The sequence below is a fragment of the Scylla paramamosain genome, unplaced genomic scaffold (genome assembly GCF_035594125.1).
Source record: "Scylla paramamosain isolate STU-SP2022 unplaced genomic scaffold, ASM3559412v1 Contig44, whole genome shotgun sequence".
Lineage (NCBI taxonomy): Eukaryota > Metazoa > Arthropoda > Malacostraca > Decapoda > Portunidae > Scylla > Scylla paramamosain.
Window position 1 is genome coordinate 385,001 of NW_026973709.1, and position 10,000 is coordinate 395,000.

General features: G+C 38.6%; 2 long non-coding RNA genes across 4 annotated transcripts in view; one reads left to right on the plus strand and one right to left on the minus strand.

Annotated features, from left to right (window-relative positions):
* Positions 1-4,311, minus strand: part of LOC135098090 (uncharacterized) — a 113,279-nt gene extending 108,968 nt beyond the window's left edge. The window contains exon 1 of the long non-coding RNA XR_010266542.1: positions 4,126-4,311. This is a non-coding gene — a long non-coding RNA (uncharacterized LOC135098090). The remainder of the gene's footprint in view (positions 1-4,125) is intronic.
* The window catches only part of LOC135098089 (uncharacterized), a 92,428-nt gene that overhangs the window by 32,070 nt on the left and 50,358 nt on the right, over positions 1-10,000 (plus strand). The gene's annotated exons all lie outside the window — the stretch shown is intronic.

Sequence of the window (10,000 nt, forward strand, 5' to 3'; positions counted from 1 at the left end):
AACCATTCCGTTTCAAGTCCCCAGTATAATCCACACGATACTTCATAACTGCACAAACCAATAAACATTTCGCCACGCACAGCGCAGTGGCAATCACGACACTCGACACTTGAGCTCCCACTGACCGCAGTCTCTCATTACTTGACATGGTGATGGAGGAGAGAATGATTACCAACATTCCAAACATGTCTGTAATCTCAGCAGGGAGAGAATATTCTTTCAGGGCAACAGGTAATTAAGGTGTCCATGTGGCAAGGTCTGCATTAGAGGAACCTCGGATTATAACAATATTGACCACACCAATGTCGTGTGTGAGCAACAACCAGACATTTCCTTTCTTTTGTTAATGATAACTTCATAAGCAAGTAACCATGAACCAAAGGCAGCAGGAACAGACGTGGTGTTAACAACGATTACTTTGCCATTTAAATAAAGAAAGGAGGACAAGTAGATCAATTTTTTATAGAATGGTGTGATTCCTTGAAGGACCAAACACTCAGTTAACCCTTTCACAGTGATAACCAATAATGCACAGCTCTAAAAAAAATGAAATCTTTATAAGTATGTACAGAAAGAAGGGAATAAAAGAGAATAGATCGTGCAGTTTGTAATCGGTATAATATTTGAAGGTGTACGTAGGTAAAAAAATATCTCAGAGTGGTTAGTGACAGGAAAAAATGAGGCGAATAACAGCGGTTAAAAGAGAAAGGGTTAAAGAGGTGAAGCCAAGTCACAGTAAGCCAAGGTTTAGAGGCGCCGCAAGGGTCAAAGTATCACAAGTAGGTCGAGAGGTCAGTGTGGGAAAGTCAATACACAAAGTTTGATCAAAAAGTTACTAAGGGACAAAAAAAAACCATAAGCATCACTTCACATTCCGCAGGACGATTGATGCAAGATGCCAGGATGAGGGACAGGTTTAATGCGGGAAACGGGAATGAAGCAGGAAATTTGGAGCAGATTAAAACGTGGGGGAGCAGATCTCGTGGATGGTTATATTGAATTAGTGAGAACAGTATGGAAAATATGTGGAGGGCGAAAAAGAATTACGAGATTAGGGTGGCAAGGGAGGGGAAATTTGAGGCAAAATTGTTCTTTCATTTGTACGGAACGGAAGGCAGAGACTGAATGGGCCTTTGAAGAGAGATGATAGCGAGTTAACAAACTATGCTGAAAACACAAGCAAAACTGAGAATGAATACTTCTGTCACTGTGTACACGACAGGAGCCACACTCTGATGCAAGATGCTGATTACTTATTCAAGGAGAACAAAGAGAAAGGTAAGGGATTTCCCTTCACCTACGACAATATTTTCACGTCCTTAGGCATCTTTCTTTCAACATATTTTGAGTTGCCGGTTACTAGAAAGCTACTTAGATTCTATAGACCAGGAATTTCCATATTTCACAGGCTACGTCCCATCTTCCAGATCATGATTGCACACACGCGCCTCCTGCTACCATATATATATATATATATATATATATATATAGTATATATATATATATATATATATATATATAATATATATATATATATATATATATATATATATATATATATATATATATATATATATATATATATATATATATATATATATATATATATCTGAATCTATATATATATCTGAATCGCTGAATGATCAGCGATTATCTCATATATATATATATATATATATATATATATATATATATATATATATATATATATATATATATATATATATATATATATATATATATATATATATATATATATATATATATATATATATATATATATATATTATATATATATATATATATATATATATATATATACGAGTATATATATATATATATATATATATATATATATATATTATATATATATATATATATATATTATATATATATATATATATATATTATATTATATATTATATCTATATATATATATATATATATATATATATATATATTATATATATATATATATATATATATATATATATATATATATATATAATATATAATAATATATATATATATATATATATATATATATATATATATATATATATATATATATATATATATATATATATATATATATATATATACATTTTTTTTTTTTTTTTACTGTTTGTTGATAACTGCATCCATCACACTTTCATTACGATCACACAGCTCACTTGTTTATTGATAATGATAATTAACAGAATGATCAGCGATTATCTCACATGTATATGTTAAGAGTACGAGCATGTCAATTTGGGAGCCACTATTGTTAACAGACAAACATGTTAGGGTAGCGTTAAGGAGGAAAATAGATAGTTAATTAAGTTGCATGTTAAACTTTTATCGATTATCAGTAAAATGTCTCAACTAATTATAGCATTAATACTTGTTCATAATTTACAGGATAGATTCAGCAAATACCTTTTTTTTTCATAATTGCTGCTATCTTGTTGGCTATTATTTTTATTTCTAGTAAGGAAAAAAAAAACGTATTTCATTATTATATATTCCATTATCACTGCAAGAGTTTCTCTCTCTCTCTCTCTCTCTCTCTCTCCTCTCTCTCTCTCTCTCGCTCTCTCTCTCTCTCTCTCTCTCTCTCTCTCTCTCTCTCTCTCTCTCTCTCCTCTCTCTCTCTCTACAGAGCCTAACAAAATTCCGACGTTAATCCCCCTAATTGATTCTCCAAAAAAAAAAAAAAAAAATACTTAACAATGATTGCAAAGTTAATGGCTCATATTAACATAGCAATGAAGCACACAACGCTAATCAACAGAAAAAAAAAAATAGTTTGTTCTGGCAGTGAGGCGGGCATATATATCTGGAGTAACACCAGCAAGAGCACCACGCCATTGTTATTTTGTCTTTCCTCACGAGATAAAACGAGGCGGAAGATAACGACGAAAATTATAATATACGTTGATTATAATAAAGCGCTTGACGGAGTACCTCATTAGAGGGCTCCAGGAAGAATAAAAGTTCACTTAATAGAGGCGCAATGTCTTGGCTGGGATTAGGGCGTGGCTTAGGTCCAGGGAGCAAATACCAACTTAATAACGAAAAATAAATAAAATAAATAAATAAAAATGGCGTTGGACCACAAGCAGGGCTCCTCAGAGTTTAGTTACGCAATTGAATGACCTAAATTTTTGGTGTATAAAGCAAGAAAAAAGTTCCAACTTAATGAAAAATCAAAATGGCGTTCTATTACAAGAGTCGCTCCCAAAGTTCCGTATTATACTATTCATTATACGCATTAATTATGTAAATTGAGGAATAAGTATGTAAATTGGCTAATTTGCTCGCGCCACTAAAAAAGTAGGTCTGCTAATTGGATTTGTTCGTGATGCTGAGGTTTTGTAAGATGATCTCAGCAGACTGTGAGTTGTGAGCGAAGTGGGCAGGCCCAGGTTAGTAAGAGTACGTGCAGTGTGCTGTCTGTCAGAGAAAACTCCCCTCAGTATGTAATAATTAATGAAACTAATCACGCTAGTTGACATTGCGAAAGAGACTTGGGAGAACTAGCAAGCCTGGACCTCAGAGCTGGGAAAACGGTCCATTGCTGCCTAGAGTCATAATAATATTGATCGTATTTACTGCACGTGTATGAGTTTCAACACCTCGATCTGCACTCCTGAGAAAGACAATCCGGCGCCACCCGTTGATTAAAGTCCTTGAATTCGTGTAAAATTTTAAAAAGACTTAAAAAATAATTGTTGAGGCTCTGACCGTGATAATCGATTCCCGAGGTTGGTTAATAAAGAAAGAAATAAGTAGATTTTTTTTTCACTGAATGGGAGAGAGAGAGTGAAGAAGAACTAAGCAGAAAAATCCGCTATGTAGTTAGTGTATGTATGACAGAAATGTTTAAAGAGCAGGCAGGACAGGTTTATGGATGTGCATGAGAGAAGGTGCCATTACTTATGTCCAAAGAGCTGCTATGGTAGTGTGCTTGTGTTCTTATACTGTTATGAGAAACCTGAGTGACAGCAACACTAAGGGAGAGGGTAAAGAACGGCACTGACCTGAGGCGCAGCACAGGTGTATCCGACAGGTGCTTCATCATAGTAGTTCCCAACACTGAGTACTTACACCACCTCACCCATCATTATTATTTCTACTTACACTAGTTCTCCTATTATCAAATCACGCTCGTACTTTCATTTTTCATCACCACGGTCACTTCATCACACGGAGGTCAAGCAACAGTACTTAGCAGAAAGTGAGACGGTTGAAAGTTGGCAGACAGTACGCGCTACAGGCTGCAGCAGCGCCTGGAAACTGTTGCTCTGTTGCTCGCGCGCACGTCCTCCCCTCTCTCAGTTCTGCCACACTACTGTCCTTCCTTGCGGCCACGGCCCCCACCTGATCCACGCCCCGCTCACGCCGCTCCTACACCCTGCCAACGTTACAAGGTATCCTCAAAATCTTTCTCCCCACCCCTGTACCGCGCCATCCAAACGGCATTGCTCTCCTGACCCGCACCTATTAGCAGTAACCTGTGCCACGCCACCGCCAGCGTTGCCCATCCACGTATTTGCCGGCAAACTACTAGAGGGAAAAAACAACGCTACCATTGTTTATCTGACAGTTACCACAGCAGGAATTCAAATATGTCAGGGGTAGGGGGTGAGCGATACAACACACACACACACACACACACACACACACACATACGGGTATATACATTGTTGTCACTACTGTAAGGGAGTTATAAGAAGTGACCAGCACCAACACTGGCAAAAGAAGTAATTTTCTCAAGTAAATGATAAGTTACAGTGAATATCTTATGTTTACATGATGGGGACTTGAGGCCAAGTACCTTCATATTTCACTGAATTACTTGAAAACCCTCTGAGCAAAAATGTAAGAAGAGAATACATTGATCCTGCACTCCCACTCAGACACCGACCAGCGCGCGCTAATTTCAAGATTTGATGTGATGCGATACAAAACTACTTTCAACCAAGTGTGGCCAATTTTTCATTCCTGCAAAAAAAAAATTTTTCATTCCTGCAATTTTTCATCCCTGCATATTGCGTGTCTCTATACAACGATAACGGCCTTTCAGAATGTAGATCAAGTTTGGCTTAATCTAGATCTTGATCTTAAAAAGCGGGATGCCTTCTGCGTCTTGCGCAATAGAATAAGTTTTGGTTTTGTTTTCGGTGAGGGAGACATAGTTAACTTTGCTTTGTTTCAATTCCAATGAAAAGGAAAACAAAGACTGTCAGGTCTTCAAGAAACATTAAAATGAAAACATTATTTTCTTCTATTGTTGGATTCTTACCAAGAAGTTTTCTCGCTTTTTCAATGATGTGTAATGTTGTCTTTTCTCACAACGCCTCCAGTGGTGCACGATTATCGAAAATATTCTGTGGCACGCAATGAATTAGCCATGAATTCCAGCGAATGGCATTTGAGAAATACACTACCACCCACACTCCGTTTCTAAACCAAGCAAATAATTTGGCAATCTCTCTCTCTCTCTCTCTCTCTCTCTCTCTCTCTCTCTCTGCTCTCTCTCATCTCTCTCCTCTCTCTCTCTCTCTCTCGTCTCTCTCTCGTTCTCTCTCTCTCTCTCTGTGTGTGTGGTGTGTGTGTAAGTGTGTGTGTGTGTGTGTGTGGTGTGTGTGTGTGTAAGTGTGTGTGTGTGTGTGTGTGTGTGTGTATGTGTGTGTGTGTGTGTGTGTGTGTGTGTAAGTGTGTGTGTGTGTGTGTGTGTGGTGTGTGGGTGTGTGTGTGTGTGTGTGTGTGTGTGTGTGGGTGTGTCTCTCTCTCTCTCTCTCTCTCTTCTCTCTCCTCTCTCTCTCTCTCTCTCCTCCTCTCACTCTCTTCTCTCTCTCTCTCTCTCTCTCTCTCCACTTCTCTCTCTCTCTCTCTCTCTCTCTCTGTGTGTGTGTGTGTGTGTGTAAGTGTGTGTGTGTGTGTGTGTGTGTGTGTGTAGTGTGAGTGTGTGTGTGTGTGTGTGTGTGTGTGTGTGTGTGTACGTGTGTGTGTGTGTGTGTGTGTGTGTGTGTGTGTGTGTGTGTGTGTGTGTGTGTGGTGTGTATATGTGTGTGTGTGTGTGTGTGTGTGTGTGTGGTGTGTGTGTGTGTGTGTGTGTGTGCGTGCGTACCACAGAGTAGAAATTTTATAAATTGTAGTTTTATGGGAAAATTTACGTTAATAAGCATATGAATGTTGGCTATAAAAAGATTTCTCGTTTTTTGTAGATCGCTCTTATAGCATGCTGGAAAAAAAAAAAGAAAAAAAAAGGTTATCAGTATATGCCTGCTTCAATGATTTTTTTTATTTACAAAACAAAATATATATAAAAAAAAAAACACGCATGTCTTCCTGTATGTCAATAACTCTTTGAGGGTAACAAAGATACTGAATCAAGAGAGAGAGAGAGAGGAAGAGAGAGAGAGAGGAGAGAGAGGGGGGGGGGGGGGGGATAGGGGGGGAAGACACAGCCAGATAGACAGAGAGAGCATGAGAAGTACAAACCTGTGCTATATGCAAAGACAACAGATCGCCGTAAGTGCGCGCTTACCCTGATCGTCAGGGTGGAACAGCTCAGTGGAGTTTACGACATCTTATTGATAGACAGCGTTTAAAATTATAAACTCGTATGTACTGTATATGTCACGCTTGCCTCCTCGACTAATTCTAACTAATTCACATCTGGTCTCGAGGACACGTTAAAAGCTGCATAAGAAATATTTTTTAAAAATATTACTAGCTTCTGTTAACGCTCCTGACTAGGTTTTTTTGTTACTGCGAAAATTTGGTTGGTGCAAGCAGCGCTTTTTCCAAAGGTGGCAGTGTTTCGTGGCCTTCACTCATAAAAAGTCGTCAGTCACGTAAAAGGAGGAGCAGCTTCATCGATGTTCACGCTGACCGAGTTTTGCCTTCATTCTGACCGAACCCTGCCTCGGAACATCTGCCCTAAGGTTCATCACTGTTTTAAGTTTAGCCTCCGCGTTACGGCTGCCAGACACAGACGCAGGGCACGTACTCACCTCGTTAGAATAGATTCTTGTCTTCGTGTATTTTCCGCGTCGTTAAACTCACTGCCCTCGTTCTGCTTGTATGAAAGAAAGAAATATTGCATTTCGTGTATAACATACATACGTACAAGTATATTCATGTGTTCCTTGTTCACAATTGCTTGTAACGTGCTGGAGAAAATTTCCTGCATTTTTTATAAATGGAAATTGGTCATATTCAGTCCGTTTTTCCTTACCTGTTCCTATCTATTCCTTATCTATTACACCTCAGTAACCGGATATCATAGTGGCATAGAAAATTATGGTCTTTTGTCAAGGTTCCCCGGGTTCATACATATCCTCAACACTGCGCAAAGACTGATATATATTGATATATCTTGCAAATGTTAAAACACTGGCCAGATCAATCCCAGCACGCCCACAGCAGTCTGCCCACCACCACTCTCCGTAATCGCCTTTGCTTCTTCACTCATTGCAGATCTTATGTCTGCTTTCCACCGCTGTCAAAGCGACCAGCGACCTCCACGCTTATTTGTGCAGGATAAGAGCTGCAGAGTCTTAAAGAAAAGGAAGACTAGGTAACGTTGTTGAGTTTGATGAACCAAGAAAGAGCCGCTTAGATTCTAAGGTGACAAGAATTACTTCTTGAAGAAAGTTAAAGTTGAAAGGGAAGGATGGCATCTAAGTGAAGCATGACTTGCTGCACCACAGATTGCCAGGAAACACATGAAAGAATAAGTTTGTGGTCAGCTTACGCATTAGTATTAAAACTGACATATATGTGTCGCGGGAGGAAGGGGACGCGGAAAGTTTTCGACTCGGGAAGTACATTGAAATAAACTAAAAAATTTGTCGAAAATGGAGAAATGGAAATGCCTCAGTTTTTCTTTTATAAGATTTTTTTCTTCTTCTTCTTCTTCTTCTCCTCCTCCCCTTCGCCTTTTCTTTCAAGACTATCAGCAAAATTTTCTCCCTATCTTAATTGCTTGCGCACGACATTTCATGCTTTTTATATAAACTTTTCAACCCATAAATTATAAATCAGGTGACCTCATAGACTTTTACTGCCGTGGTGAGGAGTCTTGGTCCCCTTACTGACCTGGGCCCGTGTGAAAAGATGGATGCTTTGGTAATATGCGATCTCTCAATCTCAACCCACTACACATCAATTCATAGTGCCCAGCGCCTAGCATGCTCGTAGACAAAACAAGTGGCAATGGCGGTGGCGGGTCTTCTCAGTGCTGGTAAGTCTGTGTGGCTAAAGACAGATATTTTTCTACGGTGTATATTTTGTAGGTAGTGAAGGTAATAATCGATTAATTAAAGAATAGCAATTTCACGAGGGCTGACAATGCGCACAGGTAATTGGTCAAAGGACATTTAAAATACCATGAGAGTAAAGAACAAGGACGAAATAAGGGACTTATTTTTCTTGGTTGACCGTTATGGAAATGAACAGGAAATTAATAAAGCTTTCGGCAAAACAAAATAAAAAAAAGTCACAGAACAGACTTACAATGGTCAAGCAGCGCCAGTATATACAAGTTCGCAAGCAAACGTCAATCATATTCTGAAAAAAAAAAAAAAAAAAAAGAAGAAGAATCTCATGCCATTTTAGCTTCTGTGGCCTGTGGGCGTCGTGTTTAAAAAGTCATGAAGTCTGTTGCAGATTAGATGAACCGAAAAGAGGAAGCTTTTTTTTTTTTTTTGTCAGTAATGAATGATTGATCACGTCCTTGTCAATTATTACTGTGTGAGCCGAGCTACCTAGCTACATATAGGTAAGAACGTAAGAAAATACTAAGAAAATAAAACTGCAAAAATCCATCTGGCTTACACGTGGCAGTCCCTGCATGAAACATCCCTGCCTTTTTCCACCTCTCATCCTTATCCATTAATCTATTTAAACCTTTGCAGCTTCCCTGAAGATCGACGAATTCTTTCATTAAAACTGAAACTTAATGTAGCGGAGAGGTGATGGTAACGCAAGGTGTGTCGTGGGAAGGGCTTAGTGAGGATTAAACAATAAACCCAATGATTACCGCTATGACATAAATGAATGGGCCTCAGTCACTCACCTACCCCGTGCGTCACTGAACAGGCTGCACGTGTCAAGGGTGCAGTTAAGATGACATGTCGATCTCACCATTGGCTCGTAACACTCACTGGTCACCCGAGCTTTGGGAAGACTTAAACACAGCTATCCCAGGCTGCCACATCGCGGTGCTCTATGCAGACCTCTCTTGAAGTGATGGCGATGATAATGGCAACAGCAGTAGTAGTAGTAGTAGTAGTAGTAGTAGTGATAGTAGTGGTACTGTCAACAATGAAAATGATGATAATAATGATAATGATAATGATGATGGTAATAATAACAATAATAATAACAGTAATGTTGATAACTACAACAACAACAACAACAACAGTAACATTAACAACAGCAACAACAATAACAACAGCAATAATAATAATAATAATAATAACTAATAATAATAATAATAATAATAATAATAATAATAATAATAATAATAACAATAATATAACCACTAGACTGACACTCAAACAAACAGAGGTTACCGAGTAAAGATCATAATAGGAAATCCATCATACGTAGCAACAACAGCACCAACAACAACAACCCAACAACAACAACAACAGGTGTGTGTGTGTATGTGTGTGTGTGTGTGTGTGTGTGTGTGTGTGTGTGTGTGTGTGTGTGTGTGTGTGTGTGTGTGTGTGTGTGTGTGTGTATCTGGAACGCTTCTTGGGAACCATTTCGGATTCTGTGCAGCAAATAGTCGACAGCGAATGTCAACCAAGTGCCAGCAAAGCGATAAATGTACTGTGTGTGTGTGTGTGTGTGTGTGTGTGTGTGTGTGTGTGTGTGTGTGTGTGTGTGTGTTATCCCCTTCTTGACTGACGATCTAGCCACCTATGCAGACTATTAAGGGGCGATGGGACGCGAGATTAATCCATTTCACGTGATTGATGTTACGACTGAATGG